The sequence below is a fragment of the Mauremys reevesii genome, linkage group 16 (assembly GCF_016161935.1).
Source record: "Mauremys reevesii isolate NIE-2019 linkage group 16, ASM1616193v1, whole genome shotgun sequence".
NCBI lineage: Eukaryota > Metazoa > Chordata > Testudines > Geoemydidae > Mauremys > Mauremys reevesii.
This window is the reverse complement of record NC_052638.1, coordinates 32,772,637-32,794,609: the sequence shown is the minus strand read 5'-3', so window position 1 is coordinate 32,794,609 and position 21,973 is coordinate 32,772,637. Positions and strand designations below refer to the sequence as shown.

Genomic DNA, 21,973 nt, shown 5'->3' with positions numbered 1-21,973 from the left:
GGGAAACCCTACACAAGTGCTATCATATGCTATAGGACTGAATAGCTTTGCTGCAACCAAACAGTATGAAGAGATTCTGCTTTTCAGAGGTTCCCCATCTAGCAAACAATGTCAAATGTGAACCAAAGGCAGCTAATCTGTCCTGTTGACTGGGAACAGTTCCAAAATATATTGTTGGAAATGACTGGAAAAAGCTTTTCCACTGCAGCCTTTATGCTGCATCCCTTTCTGCCTTTCAGACAAATCTCTTCTTGCAGAAATCAAACTCTTTGTTTGAAACAAAAACCAAACAAACCACCATTAGAACGCTGTTTGTGACTAATAAAATTAGGGATGATGTACCTTGGATAGAGAGCTCAGCAAACATTAGCAGCTATGCCCAGCTTCCTGCACAATTAATATGTATGGTAAAGGATAAGGAGCCAAGATTTACTCTGTTTTGCTTTGCTTGGAATATTTTTGTTCATTTGATATATAAAAGTCAGGGGCCATGCCAGAGACAGCCTGGCTAACTGGCCATTGTGAAGATTTCTGCTGATGGTTCACAGTGGTGCACAGAAGCAATATGTATCCTACTGTGTAAACTATGCTTCCTGCACTTACTGGTAGGGTTCAAAAGGATTGCACTGCAAGAATATGAAACCTGCTTCTATGTGTGTATGTGTATGGGAGGGGGAGTTCCTGGCACTTCTGCTTGTACTCAGATTGTATAAATAGCCGCAAGATGAAACATGAGAGTAAAGCAAAACTCAGAGAAAGGGGACCCCAATGAATTGGAAATTACGCCTTAAAAATGGACTCCTTGAAGTTATCGTCTTTATTCTTTCCTATTGTTCTTGACAGAAAATATTGCTTGTGCCATCTTGCGAGCACTGCCAAGTATGTCTCCTCTCAAGAGGGCTCCCTAATCCTCTTACTTTCATTCACATCTCTAAAGCAGCTACATCTCCCTCATTTTTATAAGCTGCCGTTGTAAGTTTACTTTGTGATTTAGCTGCGCTCACTTCTTTTCTAAGGCAGCAGCTGAGTGTGAACGCTTTCCTCCCTGTCAGAAATGAGCAGTGTACAAACCTATAGAATCAACATCCCTATCGTCCCCTGTCTCAAGCATAAACCTTGTGCCAGTGGACCTCTGTGCCATTGGAAGTGAAACATTTCTAAAACACATGAGAGTCTGTAGATGCTTCTTTGACTGAACCCATCCAATTTAAACAGAGTTAGCCAGGAAAGCACAGTCATGAAAGATGATTGCTTTCCAACCAGAGATTTAACATGGTAATAATTGGTTGGGCAACACGTGTTTTTTTTACAGTGTGTATATACAATAGAACACTAAATATGCTTCACCCTTCCCTTCACCAATCAGATCCTGTTGTTATATGTGATAAAAATACATGTGGTTAAATTAAAATAAGTCTCAGAGATCAGGACTAACAGGGTTCTGAGGTCATTGACTCTCATATCAAATCATGTCGACTTCATTAATAACTGAACCGGTGAGCATTTAAACTCCAGCAGCTTTTCCCTCTCATTTCTCTAATTTCCTAAAACTCTCTGGAGTTTTTACCTTTCAAGCTACTACATAATAAGGGCCAGATTGAGTTACCACAGTCTCAGGATCTGGCCCTATTTTCCTGCCTGGTGCTTCTTAGAGTTTTAAATCTTGGTATTTTTGTATCCCAGACTGCTTAGTATGGTAGGATCCATATGAATAGTGTTAAATGGACTAAATAGAAACTGCACTGGTATTGGAGAGTATCAGCAACGCAGCTTTTGGGGCCAGATCTAGAAATCTTTTCTTGGGCAAAATACCCCTTGCCTTACCTGCATAGCTTGTGTAGGATCCGTAATGATTAGCTTTTAACTAAATAGAGATTTTAAGAAAGACATGACTGCAGCCTTGTCTGTATCTCCATCTGTATTTTTTAGGGGTGATCTATCTCTCTATTTTATAGAGCTACCTTTTTTAATTGGTCTAATTTTTGTGGTAGGGGGAATGAGACAGACCTATTTCATTGTTTTGTCACATGCACCAGACTTTTCTCTCTCCCTCCCCCTACCCCCAAATCTCTCCAGAGTTACTAGCAGTGGAAAGAGCAGTGTTTTAATTTTCTGTTGTCTTGCCAAATCAGAATGGGATTAAATGCTTTCAAGGTCTCTGGACTATCACTTTACCCAAAACATCCATCCCAAGCATTCAAAGAGGCATAGAGACTCTGCATAGCTATTTATTTTAAATGCCTGATTAAAATTTCATGAAAACAGGAAGTCAGGGGAAAAGAATAGATTGCAAGAACGACAAAATCCAGGGCTTTGTAATTTTTAGCTCAACAACAACAACAAAGCACGTTAAATTGTAAGTAAGGGATATTTTCACAATTGTGTTGAGGCCACTAATAGCATATTTTGTCACTGGCAGGGGAGTTCATGAACTAAGATTGAGGCCTGGTTTTTGCTTATCTTATTGCACAGTTTTGATTACATTTAAAAATTGTCACGTCAAGGTAACCTAAAGCTGCTGTACTTAAAAATCTCTACATTAAGATTCCCCACCCCCCCATACAGTGCTCCACTGTTTTTTCTATCTCGGCAGTAATAAATATTGCAATACCACATCCTTAACAGTGCTGTATTTTTTTCTATCTTTGTATGTTTCTGGCTTCTGAATGCTTAATCATGTCTAATTTTCAGATCAAGTGGGATAAAAATGGAGGCAGGGGAAAAAAGGGAACGATTTTTCTGAATGCATATCAAAGGTTGTTTATCTTAAAGATTTGCCTGCCTGCTAGAAAGTGTTTTCCTTGTAAATAATTGGATGTCCTTTAAAAAAGCAAAAAAAAAAAAAAAACCTTTGAAGTTATGTATTTAAAACAATATGTTGACCAAGTATAACTCTGCTCTAATATAAAAGGATGTAGGGCTTGACCCAAACCCATTGAAGCCGATGGAAGTACTCCCTAGGCAGGCGGGAGAGAGATAACTCAGTGGTTTGAGGATTGAGTTCGATCCTTGAGGGGGCCATTTAGGGAACAGGGGTTTAAAAAAAAACTGTCTGGGGATTGGCCCTGCTTTAAGCAGGGTGTTGGACTAGATGATCTCCTGAGGTCCCTTCCAACCCTGATATTCTATGACTTCAGTGGGCTCTGGATGGGAAGTCCTTAATTAACTTGCTTTAAATACCTGTTGGGCTGAGTCCAAAACCTTGCCCCTGTTGAGTAGCACTTTACTCCATGGCTGATCCCATTCAGGTCATTGAAACACTCATGGAGTACACACATCAGAATCCATCCCGCAGTGTTAGTCCATTTCCTCAACATTGCAGAACAATGGATTAGCGTTAAAATCCTCTCAAGTGGAAGCGTTAACCTTTGGCTGCAGTGACAGCACATAGGTGTCTCTGCTACAGCTTCCCCTTGGCTGGAAATATGGAATAATTGTGACAGCCTAATGGCTCAATGAGTTTCATTAGGGAGTCTCAGATAAATCTTGTCAGTGGATGGGTTATCAAGCATCCATTGCAAGAATGGCTTGTAAATCCCATTTTCGTGTGCAGTGTTGTAGATGTGTTGGTCCTAGGATATGAGAGAGACAAAGTGGGTGAGGTAATATCTTTTAATGGACCAACTTCAGGTCCCAGACCTGAAGAAGAGCTCTGTGGAGCTTGAAAGCTTGTCTTTTTCACCAACAGAAGTTGGTCCAATAAAATATATTACTTCACCCACCTTGTCTCTCCTGTAAATCTCAGTGAGAGATGACTCAGGTAAAACTAACTATGGAAGCATTGGCGCCAACTTTTCCCAGCACCGGTGGGTGCTCGCCCCTGGCCCTGCCCCGACACCACCCCGGCCCCTCTCTGCCACTATTGGACTCCTTCCCCTAATCCCCACCCTGGCCCTGCCTCTTCCTGGAGTGTGCCATGTTCTCCCTCCTCCCCCTCCCTCCCAGCATTTGCTGTTGTGAAACAGCGGGGCGAGGGGGGCGGGGCGGGGAGCTGCTGGTAGGTGCAGAGTACCCACTGATTTTTCGGAGCCTATGTATGGAAGGACCAATTGGGTTGCCGATAATGGTTATTTTACAAACTCTACAGGTAAGTCAGTTAAATTATTTTATCCACCTATTAACAAATTTGCAGCACTGAAATGAATGCTGCATTGCCATTGCAGCAAGTGTGTGTTAGGAATGAAAGAGACATACTGTTACAAAGACTTTAGGTCTGTATGTACTACACATCAATTTTATTTGTGTTGAGTGTGCCTCACAACATTCGTAACACCTTGTCACTCCCTGCCACCTTTTCCCATCATATGGTCTTCTCTGAGCAGATGTCGCTCAGTTGCTTAAATATATCTAACAATACCTGGGGAAAAAATCTAAAATTATACCAGAATGGATGCCTTAACACCTTTCTTTCAGCGTGCTGCATTCACTTACCATGAAGCGGTGCTAACCAAGTGTTCCATCTACAGCACCATAAGAGGAGGGATGGGGTCATGGCCAACTTGGCTGCACCACATACAAATAGGGTACAGAGTCGTGGCAGTGATAGACTCTAAGCAGGCCCTTTGGTGCTTCCAGGCATGCGGGAGGGATTCCATCCCTATTGACCTCTGCAGAGAATCCCTCTCCTAAACCAGTGTACGTTGAAGAGAGGCTTGGCCCCTTCATGTACAGCACTGCAGTCCAATAGGCATTCGGAATGAGAATTCTAGCTCCTGGAGTGTGAATCCAGCATAAATCCATTGATGTCAACCGAGAGCAGATCTTGAACCCATGAATTTTCATGTTGGAGTCTCGCAAAATCTTAGTTCTTATTGCTTTACACCTTGGATAATTTCAGCATGCAGTTGCCCTCACATCTGTTGTGCTACCTTGGCTTATTAGTATAGGGGGCTAGTCTGTGTAACATATACAAATCCTAGTTCTCTGAATCCTCAGTCAAAGATATTCTCACTTTTTCTACATTTTGTTGAGTACCTACTGTGATTCCATTGTTACCTTGCTTATAATAAGAAACATGTATCTTTAAAAAATATAATAACGAGGAGGCAAGGCTGGATGAGTCTGAAACCTGGAAGTCTTCCACCATATGTCCTTCCTCAGATAAAACACTCAGCAAGGTCTGGCTTTGGTTTCTTGGGCTTGGCAGTAGATAAACTCCACATGAGCAGATTCTTCCATTATTTAAGACATGGAAGTCCCATTGGAATTCAGTGGGAGATGTTAGTAGGGATGGATGATAGTGATAGATATGTATATATAGTGTATATGGGTGAGTGTTTTAGAAGCTAATGAGGCTTTTTCCACTCTCACTCTCTTCTGAATTTCAATGCAAGATTTTCCTTTTTAAATCTCAACACATTTTTAAATGCCACTGCTTAAACATATATGCTTAAACCCCAGTGCACACTAGTCAACTTCTTCAGTCACAGATGTGCATTTGACTCTCATTGGCTTCAGTGTGCATTTTAAAGGGCAAAATTGGACCTGTTATAATGAAGCATCCATGAAGAACCTGCGAGAATCTATTAATAGCAATAACAGTTTGTGGTTTTGCTGCATCTTTCACTCGGAAAGGTCTCAAAGTGCTGCCACTCTGTACATAGTATACTGGAATCACCTCACCAACAACTGAAATGCAGCTACCTCTGGGGTGGAGTGTACTATCTGTATCACAGCACACAGCATCAGTCTAGGGCAGGAAGTGAAGAATGCCATATCCACTTGAAATTGCAGGGGGAATGTAGATAAGCACCATATAATTACCCAAACTGGAATGTTGCCAGGATACTGAAGCTGACAGCCCTATGTTGGAAAAATGCCATGAGACCTTAATACCCACAAATGGGCAGGAACTCGGTTTTATGTTTCATTTGAAAGATATGTAAACAAGACATGTAAAAATGTTGCTCGTTTTTAAGTTAAAAATGCCTAATCCCAAAGAGAGGTTTTTCTGTATTAGTTTCAGTTACTAAACACACTAACCAACCCTCACTTTACTCTGGGGTCAGATTACTTGGTTACCTGCAGGTATTTTGTGTGATTTGCATTGGAAGCTGCTGGGCCAACACATTTGTTTCCATCCCAGCAGCCTCTCACCTCTATTACAACCTTTCATTAGCGATTCTCAGCAATCCCCCCTCCCCCGCCCCGTTTCAAAGAGCGACTTCTTTGCTAGCTGGCAGCATGTCTAGGTTAACAGAAAATGTAAGATTTTGATAACCTGCAGCAAATATTTTCCGTTGCACTGAAAAACAATTTGTAGAAGACAGAAGCAGTGATCTGATTTTATTTTTGATACAGCTACTACAGTTGCTAACTGTAAACTCTTATCAGTGACATCCTTGTACAGTTCCTCATCAGCAGAGATTCTAGCAAGGGAACACTGTATTATTGTTTCATCTCATGTGGCTTTTTTTAAATGAACACTGTTCTAACTTCTAAACCTTTTGGAGATACAGTAATTGGGAACCCTCTAAGTGACTTGGGTATTTGGGTTCCTTTTTATCACAGTTTAAATTTGTAGGCACAGGTTAAATATTTATTTTATTTTTAACAGCATTACATTTAGGGCAAAGGGAATGTATCTCCTCACATACCCTGCTTTTAAAGTGAGGAGTAACATAGGATGAGTGACGTAGGTTAACATTTGAAGTTTAGCTGTTGCACTCCACCCCAGAGGTGGCTGAATTTCAGTTGTGGGTGAGGTGATTCCAGTACACTGTGTACAGAGCTGGAAGCATTTTGAAACTTTTGGATATGGTCCATTTTGAAACCGGGATACCACGAGGCAGATTGTGGAGAAGCCACAGTTTACACCAGCTACCCCCATCTCATCACAGCATTTTCACAATAGAAGTTTATGGGGTTAACTATAAAAATACACTATACTTAAACAAGCTGGGAAAACATATTTCATAAGGGAATACAAATATCAGGCAGAATGGGTATTTTTGATGGCTATGAATACTATACCAAACACTCTTAGAATTACAGTAATCTAAAAATGGAAATAAATGTTAAAAGTAAGTAAGAAATTAAAAAAAAACATTTTTTCTTTTCTTTCATTTGTTAAGGATTTAGTGTTGTGCTTTTACCTAGCTGCATGATATACTGCAGAGAAATGCACAGGATTTCAGGATTACATTGGAGTTGTAACATCCGGTAAATTTTATGTTGGGAAATTTAGAGCATGCCAAACAGCTCGCTACATGGACAAAAGAGTAATGTGAATAGATTAGAGAGTTATTAGTCCCAAATAATAGATGATATACAATATATATAGTATAATGAGTACTTACTATCCTGCATTTATCCGTTACATGATGTCCTTTTTAATTATGTACCCTGCTGCCATTGAGGCTGGCAGCTGGCACAAGAAACATTGCAAAGCTTCTTTCACTAGATAGCTTCTTCCAGTCTTTTTTTTCCCCCTTGTTGAGATGTAAATGTAAATGGACTCTGCGAATGTGTTTCCCTGCATTTAATAGGTGTGTTTTCCTACCCCCAAAAAACTACCCCCAAAATGACTGTCTCTTTACAACAATAATTTCAAATAGGTGCTGTTGCACTGACATATGTTTTAAACGTATCTTCAAGCTGGTGTGAATCAACATAGGTCCAGTAAAGTCAACAGACCTACACGGATTGACACTAGTTGAGGATCTGGCTCTTAGATTTGAATTACCTATGCAGTGTCCTATGTAAAAATGAAGCCATGACTATCATATTTAGTTGTCTTCATAATCAACACTCGCCATCTATTTAACTCAATAGTATCCTATAACTGGGTTTTTTTAAAAAGGGAGTATACGTTCTGTGAATCTGATTTTGTGCTCATTCAGACCAGTTTTACGTCAGCTGACTTCAGTGGAGTTACTCATAACTTACATCAAGTAAGAGCAGAATCAGGACCAAAACTAACTTTCTGGGAGCATAATAAAATTCAACCAGGGGTTCGCTGGCCCTTTAAAATTTATTTAATTTTATTATTTTGCTTCTTGCAGCAAATTTTTAAAAAAAATCTAACCCACAAGACCCTTTTTGGTGCTGGCAGTGCATTAATAAAAAAATAAGTTTTATGGAACAAAGTAAATAAGGCAATTCATACATCATTCTAAGACACACAGGAATGAGGCAGAGAAAAATAACCACTGGATATTTTATATAAGGATATTTCCATGAGTCAGCTCGTTTTCAAGTTTCTGGGTTTCCAGCTGCAAGCTCTGCAGTGTTGGCTTATCTTCTACTTGTGGCCTTGCATGTGCCAGAATTAGCTTATAATTGGCTGAGTTTCCCCCTTTGTAACTAGTAATAATAGAGCTTTTATCAGCAGAGAATGGCTAAAAATTTGAATGTTTTTAATTTCATCACAACTTGTAATTTTTCCAGGCCGTGTACTGTATGAATGGACATGGGCGCTTCTTGCTTGGTAGCGGAGCTGACAATGTTATGCATGATTTTGTAGGCAAAATGTACCGTATATAATGTATAACCCTCCTTTCAGAAGTTCCCTAGCCAATGGTCATGGTGCAGTTGAAAAACCCAATCGTATGTCATAGGGGTATGGGCAGTTAGTTGAAGTGGCTGTTGTCCATCTTAAAGGAGTAACCCTTAGAGACAGAGAATGAGATGTGTACCTCTTGGTAGCACTGACATTCAAACAGGGCAAACTATTTTCTGTGAATTTTAATTCATCTGAGTTTTAAAATTTTCTTCAGCCATTTTCACTCCTCCAGTGTGTCCTTTCTGTGAACTTTAGGATGACGGACTGCAACTGGCAAAAAATGTTTGCTGAAAGTGAATTCCAAAGACAAATATGCAAGTATTTGTGGGAAATTAATTTTAAATTTGTACACGACAAAAGAATTCTCCTATTCATCCAATTAGAGGGACAAAAACAATACCGTGTGACTTATCTAACCAATGACAGTTTGAATTTTGAATATTTGCAGTCAGCCTGTTGAGTAAACTATGTGGAGAGTTATTAGTTGACTACATTAAAATAACAAATATGTTTGAGAAAATGGCAATCTGCTCGCGGATATCCTGTGAATAAAAAAGAGGCAACATGTGTTAAATAAATTCTTCACTGGGAATTATTCACCTAGCAGTGCTGACAGGCATGAAATTCTTGTGGGCCATTTGCAGTTGATAGTAGGAATCCGAGGCACAGCCATGATATACTGTATAATTCCAGTTATCCAAATTCCCTTTATCCGGAAATCCTAGTTAGCCGGTGTGTGTCCCCTATGTAGCCCTGCAGCTCAAAATAGCACTTCCATTTAGCCGAATGCCCAGTTATCCGAAAGATGTCCTCCAGGCCATTCAGATAAACACGAGTGTACTGTCATAGTCATAACTGTGCTTTGTACTTGAACTGTGCCTTTTATCTGAGAAACTGAACTAGGCACTTTACTAATGGATGGCAAAACCAAAACCATGACTATTCTCTAATGGTTAGAGCAGGTCTCATGAGTTCTGTTCCTGACCCTGTCACTTACTCACTTGGTTAAGTTGAGTAAGTTGTCACTTTCCATGCCTGAGTTTACCCATTTGTAAAATGGATATAATAGCACTGAAAGATTTAGGGGGGCACATTTTTTACAGGAAGGAACAAATTATCTAGGGTTGTGGTGGATTGTCCACACTTTAAATCAAGAGTAGATGCCTTTCTAAAGGGTTTGCTCTAGCTCAACCAGAAGTTACGGGCTTGATGTAGGAACTCTTTGGTGAAATTCTATGGCCTGTAGGAGGTCAGACTAGATGACTGTAATGGCCCCTTCTGGCCTCAAAATCCATGAGTCTATGAGGTTTCAAATCCTCACATGTAAGGGCACTACAGGTACAGTGCAAAGTAGTATCCTTTCATGCCTCAGACTGGACCAATTTTGGCTTTGCATGAAAGGAATAAAATTATGTTTTGGTTTTGTTTTCCCCTAATCGTTTCAGATGTATTTGCCACTAGCAAAAGGGCACAGAGACCAAATGATTTCAGTTGATTCTATGGACAGAGCTTAGCAGACAGTAGTTTTTGATCTAAATGAGTGACAAAATGTTTAAATGATAAACTGGACCTGTGTGATTGAGTATTTTTAAAGTAAGCAGTAAAATCCTAAACGTTGATTTGGTGCTTTACTGGAAACCAATGGAGAGATTTAAAAATAGTGGTTATCTGCTGAAGAGGGTAGCAACGTGTATTTGAATTAAATTAAACTTTGCTCCTCTGGGAGCTCTGCTAAAAGGGAAGGGTAACAAAGTCATTGGCCAGTACTCTCAGGTCATTCTTGTCTTCTAGTGGTCTCAGTCTGGCAGCATACGGTACAGTGATTGACCAAAAGAATGTCTGCAGATGTGTATAGAGAAGATTGTCAGTGGAAAGTGCCTATCTCTGAATAACATCAAATCCTATTATTGTATGGTGTGATACAGTGGGACACCATGCTACTCTAGAGGGGCGTCAGGAGCTTCCATCATCCAGAGAAGTCCTCTCTCTTTACCTCCAGCATTCCGTAGTCCTTAAGACAACAATTGGCGGTGCTCTGGCTATCCCTGAATAGATGCATTGCTGCTTTAAGGCACAGTTGGAACTTCTACAATACCAAGGTCAACCATGTAGATTAAGGCTATCCCACCAGAATTGGGATACTTGGCAATCTGAGTTCTTGTACGTATTATGTGAAGTGCATGCCATTCTCCTGAGCTTACTGACCAGTTACAAATGAAGCAGAGATGACAGGAATGACATTTCCATGCTAATTATACTGTGTCCCCCTCTGGATAGCTAATGTTATGTTACAAAGTCCACCCTGCTTTTCAGACTTTTCTAAGTTGGCCATACAGCTATTGCTGAAGGTTGAAAATTGGCACAAAATATTTCAGACCTACAATAATTTTATACTGAGCAGTTTAAAGGGTGGGGCTAAGAGGTATTGGGTCACTTTTAAGTAATATTAATTGAACATCTGGAATTGCATTGGTGCTTTTTATCTTGCACTTGCACAGCTCAAAACCCAATGTGTAAAAAGAGCTTTGGTGTGAATAAACATAACAGACTAAAATAGCTCCAAATTCCATTTAACCTCTGTGGTCCCATTGTTGATCTATGCAGGGAAGGGAAGTGATGAACCTGGATCTCTCCCTTCTGCACAGACAGAGTGTGGCAGTATCTTCATCAATATTTCCTTCTTTCCGAGGACTTGGTGGGAAGTCTGGGAAGAGCTCGGTGGAGCATGGGCTGGGTTGGAGAAGCATTCTTGGTGTCTGCCCCAGCACCCATCCCCAACAGCAGACATTCCCTAAGAAAAGGAATATAGCCCTAGCCACCGCCAGCCCTTCAAGTAAAACAATTTCCCTTTCTCCATAATTCCAGTGGATCTGTGGTGTGTGCTCAATATTCAGAGTGGGGTTGGCAATGGATGACCCTGGTCCTCCACTTATCCTTGGGACTGATGGGTCTTTGGAGGCCCACATCCCCTGTTCTTCCATGTGGCGTTTTCTGCCTCCAAATGGGTATCACCAGACATCAGAAATGATCTTGCTCTACCTTATAAAGTCAAAATTCACTCTGTACTCGGGGTCCTTAATTTTTTGAATAACTGGGTGTGTTTGATCATGCTGTCACAGTGAAACTAGGGGGGCTGCATTTCTAGAAAAAAAACATCCTGTGATAGAGAAACTCACCTTTCATTTCCTAAGAAGTTGCATGCTAACAGCATGTGTGTGCTATAGCTTGCACTGGGTAAATCAGAATGATATAATACGTTACATTCCACCATGCAAGTATTGTTGGTGAGCTTCACTGTTGCAAAGGATGTTTGCATTGCATTAATGAACTTATTAGAAAACTGCAAAATCACTAGGCCCAACATTTAGGTTATATTAAAAGAAAAGGTGAGGGTCACGAAACCCATTATGATGCGAAGGGATGCAGCAATAATAAATTATTATTATTTATTTATTTGTATTACAGTAACACCTAGATGTCCCAACTCAGATTGGGGCCCCATTGTGCTCGCTGTTGTACATACATGTAGCAAGAGATGGGCCCTGAGGAGTTTACAATCTAAATAGACACAACAAAAAAGGAAGTATTTTTATACCTATTGTGCAGGTGGGGAACTGAAGCACAGACATTAAGGGGTTGATCCAAAAGGAGTCTTTCTATTAACTTCAAAGGGCTTTGGATCATACCGTAAATGAGGCCTCTAGTGACTTATCCCAGATCCCACAGGAAGTCTGTGGTAGTGCTGTGAACTGAACCGCAAGCTCCAGAGTCTCATTCTAGCGTTTTAGATGCAAAACATCCTTTCTCTCAAATGTCTAAGATTGTCTCCATTTTTTATCTGTCTGAACCCACTCAGCCTCGGTTTATTAAACCAAGGCAGCCCAGTGCATCTCCTCCCAAGTGATCTGAGAGTTATTCCCAATAGCAAAACAAATTTAGGGGATTCTGCTTGCTAACAAGGTGCTTGGTTGCTGCAGGGATTAAATCCCTCCCTGCTTAGCTGTGGTAGTTTTCTTGCCTTTTGCTTTTTGGGAATGTTTTCGAAGTTCTTGAAAGAGTTACAGCACAAGCCACGGTGGCTCCGCCTCCTTCTTGGCCCTCCAAACCATAAGCAGTGCAGCTGAGGTTACGGGATTTATGTGTAGTGGTTTGAGAATATAAATAGAAAGGAATTTATAAGATTTCTTTCTCTGTAATTCAACACTCAATAGCTTTCCCTCCCCCACACCCAGCACATAAGGTGCTATACAAAAATCGTCACCCAGCACATAAGGTGCTATACAAAAATCATGAAAGAATTTGGGCAGCTTCAGCTCAAAGAAGCCAGTAACCTTCAAGCAGGCTTTTCTTCACATCTCCTAATGGGTCAGCTTGCTACTTGCCATGAGAAAAAACATTTGTAGAGTTCAAGGAGGAGGGAAAACTCATCAAGGTTGACCTTAAAGTGTTTTCACCAGGTCCTTCCATCAGGAGGGTTGGGATTCACTCCTCTTCTCTCTGGTTGGAAGAACTATGGGTTCAGGATCCAGAAGTCTAAGATCCCCCAAAATCCACTAGAGACTTGTCATGTGGAGTCCAAGTGCATTTTCAGCAGGGCCGGCGCTTCCATTAGGCGACCCTAGGTGGTCGCCTAGGGTGCCAGGATTCGGGGGGCGGCATTTTGTGTGCTCCCCTCGGGGCGCACGGGAGCTTCCGGTTCCGCTTCCATTGCGCCGCTGAAGAAGGACCTTCCGCCGACGTGCTGCAGGCAATTGAGCAGCTCAATGACTGCCGCTGTCGCCTGCAGCATTTCGGCGGAGGGTCCTTCTTCGGCGGCGCGACAGGAGCGGAACTGGAAGCTCCCGTGCACCCCATGGGGAGCGCACAAAATGCCGCCCCCCAAATTCTGCCTAGGGCGCCAGAAACCCTGGCGCCGCTCCTGATTTTCAGTAGCGCTAGAGCCTCTGCCTCTGTCCTGCCAGATATTGAGGCCATGCTTCCAAGGATTCCTTCACCCACTGCCACCTCTGGAATTCCCCTGACAAAGTGCATTGCACCTTGTGGAGTAGCTCCACCCAGAAGTTAATAATGCCTCAGGTTCTGTTAACGTTTAAAAGGATTCCCCATGGGATTGGTGTAGGGACAATGCCGGTAGTTTACCCTTCCCTTAGCCTTACTCTTCCTGGTCCTAGCTCACCCCATCCTTGCAAACCCTGGTGCCATCGAGGGCCCTTCACAAGGTCAGCAGAAGTGTTGTTCTTCTGCATGGGATGGGGGAAGGCATGGTTTCCTTTGCAGACACATCTTGGAAGGGAACATTTTGACCCATTATCACAAGGGGTGGCAGAAGGATGGGAGCTGAAATAAATGCTTTGTCTTGGTCCCTGCCACCCTCCCCCGATTACAATTTGCACTGAACGACCATTTCAGATCTGTTTCAAATTTGAACCTAAACCTTTCTTCTCCCTTTCACATTTCAAATGTGTGCCGGGGCATCGCATCAGATTCCATCGCATCAGCCATAAATAATGGGCCCTTCAGCCTAGCGCGAGGCCCCTTGGGACAGGTATCACAAGTTCAGAGATTACTGTCACATCTGTCAAGAGCAGAGTGCTTGGAGTTAGAGAGAGCCCTTTGGGCCTGGGTCGGCTGATAGTGACAAGCTTTCTTTGAAGTGCATGTCTAGTCTTTTATTCTTCATAATGTTCTTTTTTTTTTAAAGATATTTTCTGTGTTACAACCCAGCAAACAAATCCAATGTAAACATTAAAATCCTCACTTACAGAGGTGTAAGTTTCAGCTTCTCGCTGATGTCATTTTAAATCTGGAGTAGCCCCCACTGATTTCTGTGGAGTAACTCTGATTTACCGGGCTGTAGCTGAGACCACACTGGGTCCCTGAAGCCTGTTTTGTGCCCTTTAATTTTGCAGTTAAAATAAACGATGGGTGCAGCCTAGGGCAGTTATGTCTATGTACATCCACAGGCAGGCATTTGGAAATGTAAGTGCATTCCTTGCACCTGTAGTTAATTGCATCCACTCAGTTACATGTGAGCACAACATTTTACTAATCAGGCCTCCCTGCAATGCAGTTTAAAGAGCCATTGATGGGATATGTAAAACTCTGAACAATTGTCTGCTGTATTTAGAAGTAATCCTGCCTATTATTTTGTCTTTCAGATATTGGAAGCCTTTTTCTGACCCAGATTTTGCTTTTGGGTACATAGTCACGGTAGAAAGACCCTTTTGTTTTTAGTTCCCCTGCCTTTGCTATTTATTCCTCCAACGGAAGTCACACCACACTTGGTTTGTGATTAGGGTAACCACATGTCCCGATTTTATAGGGACAGTCCCGATTTTTGGGTCTTTTTCTTATATAGGCTCCTATTACCCCCCAACCCCCGTCCCGATTTTCACACTTGCAGTCTGGTCACCCTATTTGTGATGTCACAATCAGTTTCCATGGAAATTATGATGTCATGACTTCAAGTGAGGCATAAAAAGTTGCAGATGAACTCTTAGGCAAATACAACTATCCTTAGCTAAAAGAGCCTTCTTCCACCTTGAAAATATAAGCTATAGCTGCAGAACAGTTTGCAAAAAGAATGGTTTCCAGTGTTCTACACAGATGGGATGGAAATTTAGAAAGTCATGTCTGTAGCTGGTTTCCCTGCACCTGTAATAACTATTCAGGGAAAATAATATTCCTTATAGCTACCCATAAAGGATCAAATCTCTGTGTTTATTATAGTACAAAGTGCAGAGATGCTTGGTTTTTTTTCAGTATTACTTTGAACTCTGATTTCTGAAGTGCTGTTAAAGAGATGTTTGTATTAAGGGAAACAGCTGTAATGCCTTTGGAAGTTTTATAAACATTATGGAAAATTCAGGTGGACTACTCAAATGTTATGTTGTACATAAATATATACATTGTACTCTGCATTCATGCTGTGATACTATGTGCTGGTCAGTGTAAACAAATTATAATTACTGGGATATATGCCATTTTAATGGACAAATTGTGTTGTCAAAGGACACTTCCCATTATCTCACTATATCATGTCACCACCCTTGTCTGTCTCATGTTAGAAAACGTGATGTTAACTGTGCTTATGTTTTTAGTGTTGACAAGGATAGTCAGGTTTAAAAACATATTTGACCTAACCAGTGAACGCACTGTTAAATGTGGCTGTCTTTGTCATGCAAAGAGCAAAATATGTTTAACATCGTGTTCATTAAAACATGTTAGTTGACCTGTTTTCCAGAATGGCACTTTCTCCCAGTTTAACAAGACCACAGAGGGTTCAGTTCCACGTTTAGCCATTCTAGACTGTGCACCCAGAATAAACAGAGACTTTTTCTCACACTGCCATGAAATCCCAATCCTTCCCTGTGTCATATTTCTGATATGGATCAGACTCAGAGAAGAAAAGGCACACTACACACATATCATCTCAATCTCCCATCTGACCAGTACCATTCACTGAAAAAGTCTCTGCGTGGTTGGAATACTCCTGTGTAGAGATTAAAGGGGTGAGCAATTTTGTGTCTGCGCTACTCACATCTGAAAGGGCTGTGTTACCGTATGTAACTACAGTACGTGCTTGAAAATGGGAAGGAAAAATTTAATCCATTGTATAAAACTGCAGTGAGCTATTTGTCAGAGATGCTGGCAAACTCTGTTAAGTAAACCTCTGGAAGCTTGTGAACGAACTGATTTTTTTTCCCTGGCAGGATCTCCTTCTGCATCACAGGAATGAAATTACTTGTGATGAAGAATAATCCAGGGAAGGAGGAAAAAAACAAAAGAAAGACAGAAAAAAAAAAAGAAAAGAAAAAACCAACCAACTAGCAGCACACCATAGGGCAGTGGTTCCCAAACATTTTAACAAGGCTAAAAGTGCATTTTTTTCTTTTTTTGCGAACTACCTTACACATCTATAGATGGTTCTCTCCACAATGTTTCAAGACGATACGTCGATTGCTAGGAGCTGTCATGCTGGGCTGCGAAGTGTCATTTAAAGTAGAGGGTCCTCTAGCTTCCTGCTCCCGCCCTCCCCAGTCCTGCCTCCAAGACCACCTCTCAGCTTCCCCCAATTCCTTTGCTCTCGCTTTCCTAGGTCTGCCCCACTCCTGCAGCCCCAATTGGTGCCTCTCTCTCTGGAATCAGGGGCAGCACTTCCGGGGAGTACCTGGGCAGCCTCGGGGAGTGATGGCAGACAGTGACAGGAACTGCAGGGTCTGGGGCAGATTTGAGATGGTGACAACCCATCTAGACCCTTCTTGCAACCCAGTGGTGGATCAGGACCCACCGTTTGGGAAACACTGGCATAGAAAGTTGGGTCCCTTTGCCATTAGGAAATGCAAATACTTCTTTATGGAGTGGAGCTGCTGAAACTTGCAGGTGAGTTCAGATTGGGTGACTTACTACACACTTAGGTGTGAACCCAGTGAGGAGAAGTGAGTCCAGAATCCAAAGGGGGTGTATCAGGGAGAATGAGACAGAGGAAGAGAGGTTTGCTGAGTACAAAGAAAATCACTGTGTAATGCTTTATTTTATTTGTGAGGACCCAAGATAAGGCGGGAAGAGGGAAACCGAACTGTGGCTGAAGGCCAAACACAGTGCTTTTAACTGCTTCCTTTCACTTCACAATGGCCAGGAGACTGGGAGAGGAAGAGCTGGAGAAGAAGGAAAATGGATTGAGAGGAAGGATGACCTAATCGTAAGGGTGTTAGCCTGGATTCTAGAGGCCTAGGGTTCAGTTCTGTCCTCGAACATATAGGCTTCCTGTGTGACCTTCAATCAGTCATTGGGTGTGTCTCAGCCTTACTCCCAATGCATACAATGGGAATCAGAGTACTTCCCAACCTCATGACTGATAGATGTGTGTGATGGTGGGGCATGCAGAGGCTATGGTAATAGGGGCCATATAAGCACCTAACATAGAGTGAGTAAGTACATAAATAGGCCTTCACACTGCAATGGGTTACACACATGCTTAACTTTATGCACTGAGGGTGGAATCCTTGCCTCATGAAAGTCAGTGGGAGTTTTGCCATTGACTTCACTGGGGCCAGGATTTCACCCCACGCGTAGTTCTGTTGACTTCAGTGGTGTTGTTCAGTGAGTGAAATGAAGCATTTTGCAGGATTGGGGCCATAGATTGTGTTGTTTATTTATTACAGAAATGTCTGAGAAATTGACTTTCTGTTTTTAGGGAAAGAGGGTACAGAGCACCAGCATAATCTGCCGTAGTGCATTCGCGATAAGGAGAACAACACAGAGGTAATGGCCTGGTGCGTAGGAGTTCCACACTTACCATCTATGGGCGAAATTCTTACATCCTTACTGATGTGAAGTAACACCCCACTCCATCAGAAATCCCACTGAAGTCAATGGGTAAAATTATGTCCCCTTTGATTTCAGCGGGGCCAGAATTGCACCCAATGGTTTTGCTACTCCCATGAGTAAAGAGGTCAAGATCTGGCCCTATATGATACAGCCCTTCCTTCATGTTGGCACTGATTGACATTAGGCTCCTTGTCTTCTCCAAAGAGATCATAATATAGTAAACATACTATTTGTATTAATACTGTGGTAATTTATTACTAGTATTAACAATATCTTAAATTAGCAGAATTTTATCCCACCAAATCCCACCTTTAAATTCTCCATTGGTAATGAGAGTGAGTTTGGATGAATTAGACAACTTTATAGAAAACAGATGAACTATCTATCCAGGGTTTCCCAAGTGAGTTTCACTTATGGCCAATAGTGGGAAAAAATTAAAGATAGCAGAATCAGTGACTGTATAAGACTAAGCAACAGGCGGGAAAAGAAAAATTTATTAGGGACGTGAATATAACCTAATATGTTTCTGGAAGACTCTTAACTTCTTTTTAGTACTCTACATTTAGTCACACTTTAAGCTGTCTTATTCCAAAATGTTTTTTCTTTAGGTGGGAAAATGTAGAAACCAATTAATATTCTGAAATATACACATGATTGCAGGAGAGAGAGATTCTGTACCCAATCCTGATTCCAATGAAATCAACTGAGAAAATCCTATTAACTTCAGTTGGTGCAGGATAATGCCCTGTATTTGGAAATATTAAGAAAATGGTATCCTTTAAGGAGAGATTGCTAAAATGAATCTGCTCAGTTGTCCTCTTTGGAAAGATACCTTAAAGCCACTTTTATCAAATCAAAAGGTTCAGTGAAAAGACAGAAATTAAGAGGTGTCCTTCATGGAGATTGGCAAAACATGAAGTTCGTAATATCTCTCCAGTTCAATTATAGCATTCGAATCAAGGAGGAAAAAAAAGTTATCAAATATAATGAAAGCTTTCTTTTCTACTGACTTAAAAAAGTACACTCCTGGGTGTCCAGACCTAAAGGGAATTTCAAAGTCAGCATTATGATGGGGAAAAAATGTAATGAAAACGAGAGTGAAATAATCAATTTTTTCTGGTGGAAATAAATGCAGTTGTTTGATGTAATTTTGACATGCAGCATAATTTCAGCGTCAATGCTGAAGTTTAAAGGATCAGTGTGTCTTTATGAGATTTATATACAGAAAAGCCATTCAACAGGAAATTCCAAATCAGACTTTCAGTCTTCCTGAGATAGAAAGCTTTGTATTACATTAGCTGCAGATAGAAAGGAAGAGATGACCTTTTTCAGTAATTTCTAGGCGCCCATTCTACTTGAAAATCCAGCATGGTTATGGTGCATAAATCACAAATAATGTCTGACTGTTTTCATAGTCACAAAATCAAACATTTACTGTATTTCTGTAATTACAGCTAAGCCATTTAAAGATGCAAAGAAATTCAGATGCAGTGCTAGACAGGGTTTATGTCACTGTGTTGTTTATTGCAAATATTTTTAATACCATGGGGAAACATTCCTAACTATTAAAATGGTTGGACAAAGAAGTGGAACATGTACATGGCACTGTTATCAATCTGGTGACCTGGGTGAAAATTACTAGTGATCTCAGTCCATTTCCAAATAAAGACATTCTCACATCACAAAAATCTCCATCGCAGTTGGCACCTGTACTGACATCAACACAAGGACAAAGAATTAAATTCAAAATAGTTTAATCCTGTTTTCAGTTAAAACGGAGAAGGCAGTGCAGATGTGGTCAAACAATGTAAAATTTTGTTAGAAAAACACACTTACCAGCTAAATCATTTTAGTTCCAGCTAAAGCAGTTTCTGTCTTTCACTTTAGTTTAAAAGTAGTTTTCTAACTTGGGTAAAAGCCCACTTTAGACAAGGCCAGGATCGCTCTTTTGCCACAAGGAATTGTTGAGATACATTGGGAATTTGCTTTGGAGTTTCTGCTTGTACTATAGCTGTTCTGTGCATCAGTTTTACTTTGCATATGTCAATTTCTTTGGCAGTCAATATGGTATGAATGTATCTGAAATGTGTGTCTGTGTCTAAGCTGTTTTTCACAATCACCAATGAGAGTTGTACGAATGTTGCAAAACATTATCCCCAAATGTTTACTAGAATTTTGAAATGAATTGGCTTAACTATTCTACTGCACTTTTTGTGTTTGCTTCCTGCAAACATTCATAGGCTGGGGTTTTACTGACATGATTTTTAATGGAAAATGAATTACAAATTAGCCCGTGTTTTTTCACTCATCCAATCGGGGAACAGAAAGTATACCACATGACTCATCTGACCAATTACCACTTCCAATACAGCTCAGATAATGAATGCAAGAGAATTGTTTTCTCTCAAGCCATGGAATTGGCGAAGAGAGAGGATTAATCAAATTTAAGAAATTGCCATCTGCTCCAATGTGTTCTGAGAGAAGAAGCGGAGGCTAAATTCATAAGATAAGTTATTTGTTGCAAATTATTTGTTCAGCTCCAGTGACTGAGATTAGTTAATGGGTAAGGCAATACTGAAAGGGTAAAATGATTTGAGAGGGATTGACAGTGGTGTTTTTGAGATTTTTTTTGTTTTTTGTTTATTGTGCAGCAGCTTTTATTTGACCATATACATTGTTACCGTAAGTTTATAGTTCCTGCTTCCGCCAGAACTATGAGTTATATCTATCAGTGTTTTTTCTGGCCTTCAGCTAACTTGCAGGATCCTTTGATTATGTCATAACATCAGGGTAAAGCAAGTGAAGGGTTTTTAAATCTGCTTAAAGTTTGTGTAGAAAAGAATAGAAGGCTATAGCTGAATTATAGATACTCAATGCCTGTACGTAATCATATTTGGCAACATTATGTATTGCTTTATGACACTGTCAGTAATGTCCTCTTCATTTGCAGTAGATCTGTTTATTTGTGTGATAAAAGATTGGGCCCAAATCTGAGTTCTGGCTGAATTTTTGTGAAATTAGCATTGCTACTCCCTTGAATCTGGGCCTGAGGTGTGCGGTGTCAGTCACTCCACATCTGTTAGAGCAGCCTGAAGCCATCTGCAATTTACACCAGTTGCTATGGTCCCAAGCAGCATCCAGAGCACAACTTCTTTTCTCCATCCACACCCTAGTTCCCCTGCCCTTCTGGCAGAAGAGAGTGGGGATGACACAGGAGCTTCTACACCAACTCTACTCTGCAAGAGGATTTTCCTACACTCCCGTGATCCTTCCAGGGCAGGTTAAGTCAGCTCTTTGGGCAGATTCCACTGGTGGTAAGGTGCACAGTGACCGCTTCACAACTGAGAATCGAGCCTATTATTTCTACCCCCCATCTCCGAATGTCCTCATCTACATTTTAAAATAAAAATTTTGTTTATGAAAAAATATTCAGCCAATAGACTCCCATGTGACATTCAATGATATTTAGAAAAAGGCAACACTTATGGGTATGTTATAAAAACACATTGCAAGAAACTGTTTCATTGCTAAAATTCAGGAAAGTCCAAGAAGCAGCGGTGCCAACAAATCTAGAAATTGCCAGATATAAAATAGGGCCCTGATTCAGCAAGGTGCTCAAGCCCATATGTAGTCAGTGGGACAACTTGTGTGCTTAAAGTTACATGCATGCTTAGGTACCTTGTCTGATTAGGCCCTCGTGCTGTAATAGAATTTGGGTAGCCTTTGCAAGCTTTTCTCAGTATCTATGTGCATCGTGATCTGTAGGGCATACCTTTGTGATCATTTCTGAAAGTACAGGTGAAAGCCCAGCTCCACTGAAGTGAACAGCAAAATTCTCATTGAGTTCAGTAAAGCTGGGATTTTATCCTCTCACTCCAGATTTTTTTGTCTTACTAATATAAGTATTCTACTTCCCTTGTTTATTATGTTAATATGTACAGACTTTCACTCATGCAGTGTACTGAGAGACGTCATTGTTAAGGGAAACTGAAAAAAAATCTTCCTTTTTGGTTGGAAGAAGGTAAAGATGCAGAGGAACTGGCCATTTTCTTCCATTTTGGCAAAGTTAAAAAAAGCTAGGGGATTTTTTACTAGGTGTGGGGGGAGAGAAAGAGGGGAGATGTAAGGGATTTCAGAAAT

The 21,973-nt window shown here is 40.9% G+C and overlaps 1 protein-coding gene across 6 annotated transcripts in view; it reads left to right on the top strand.

The window, feature by feature from the left end:
- MAF (MAF bZIP transcription factor) overlaps positions 1-21,973 on the top strand; it is a 229,772-nt gene that overhangs the window by 45,185 nt on the left and 162,614 nt on the right. For 3 of the 6 annotated variants that reach the window (XM_039503898.1, XM_039503893.1, XM_039503895.1), the window contains one exon: positions 11,885-11,889. The exons of 2 other annotated variants lie outside the window; for them this stretch is intronic. The gene's annotated coding sequence lies outside the window, so the exon portion shown is untranslated. Of the gene's footprint in view, positions 1-11,884; positions 11,890-16,215; positions 16,979-21,973 lie in introns of those variants that run through there. One more of the 6 variants, XM_039503897.1, reaches the window with a different exon arrangement.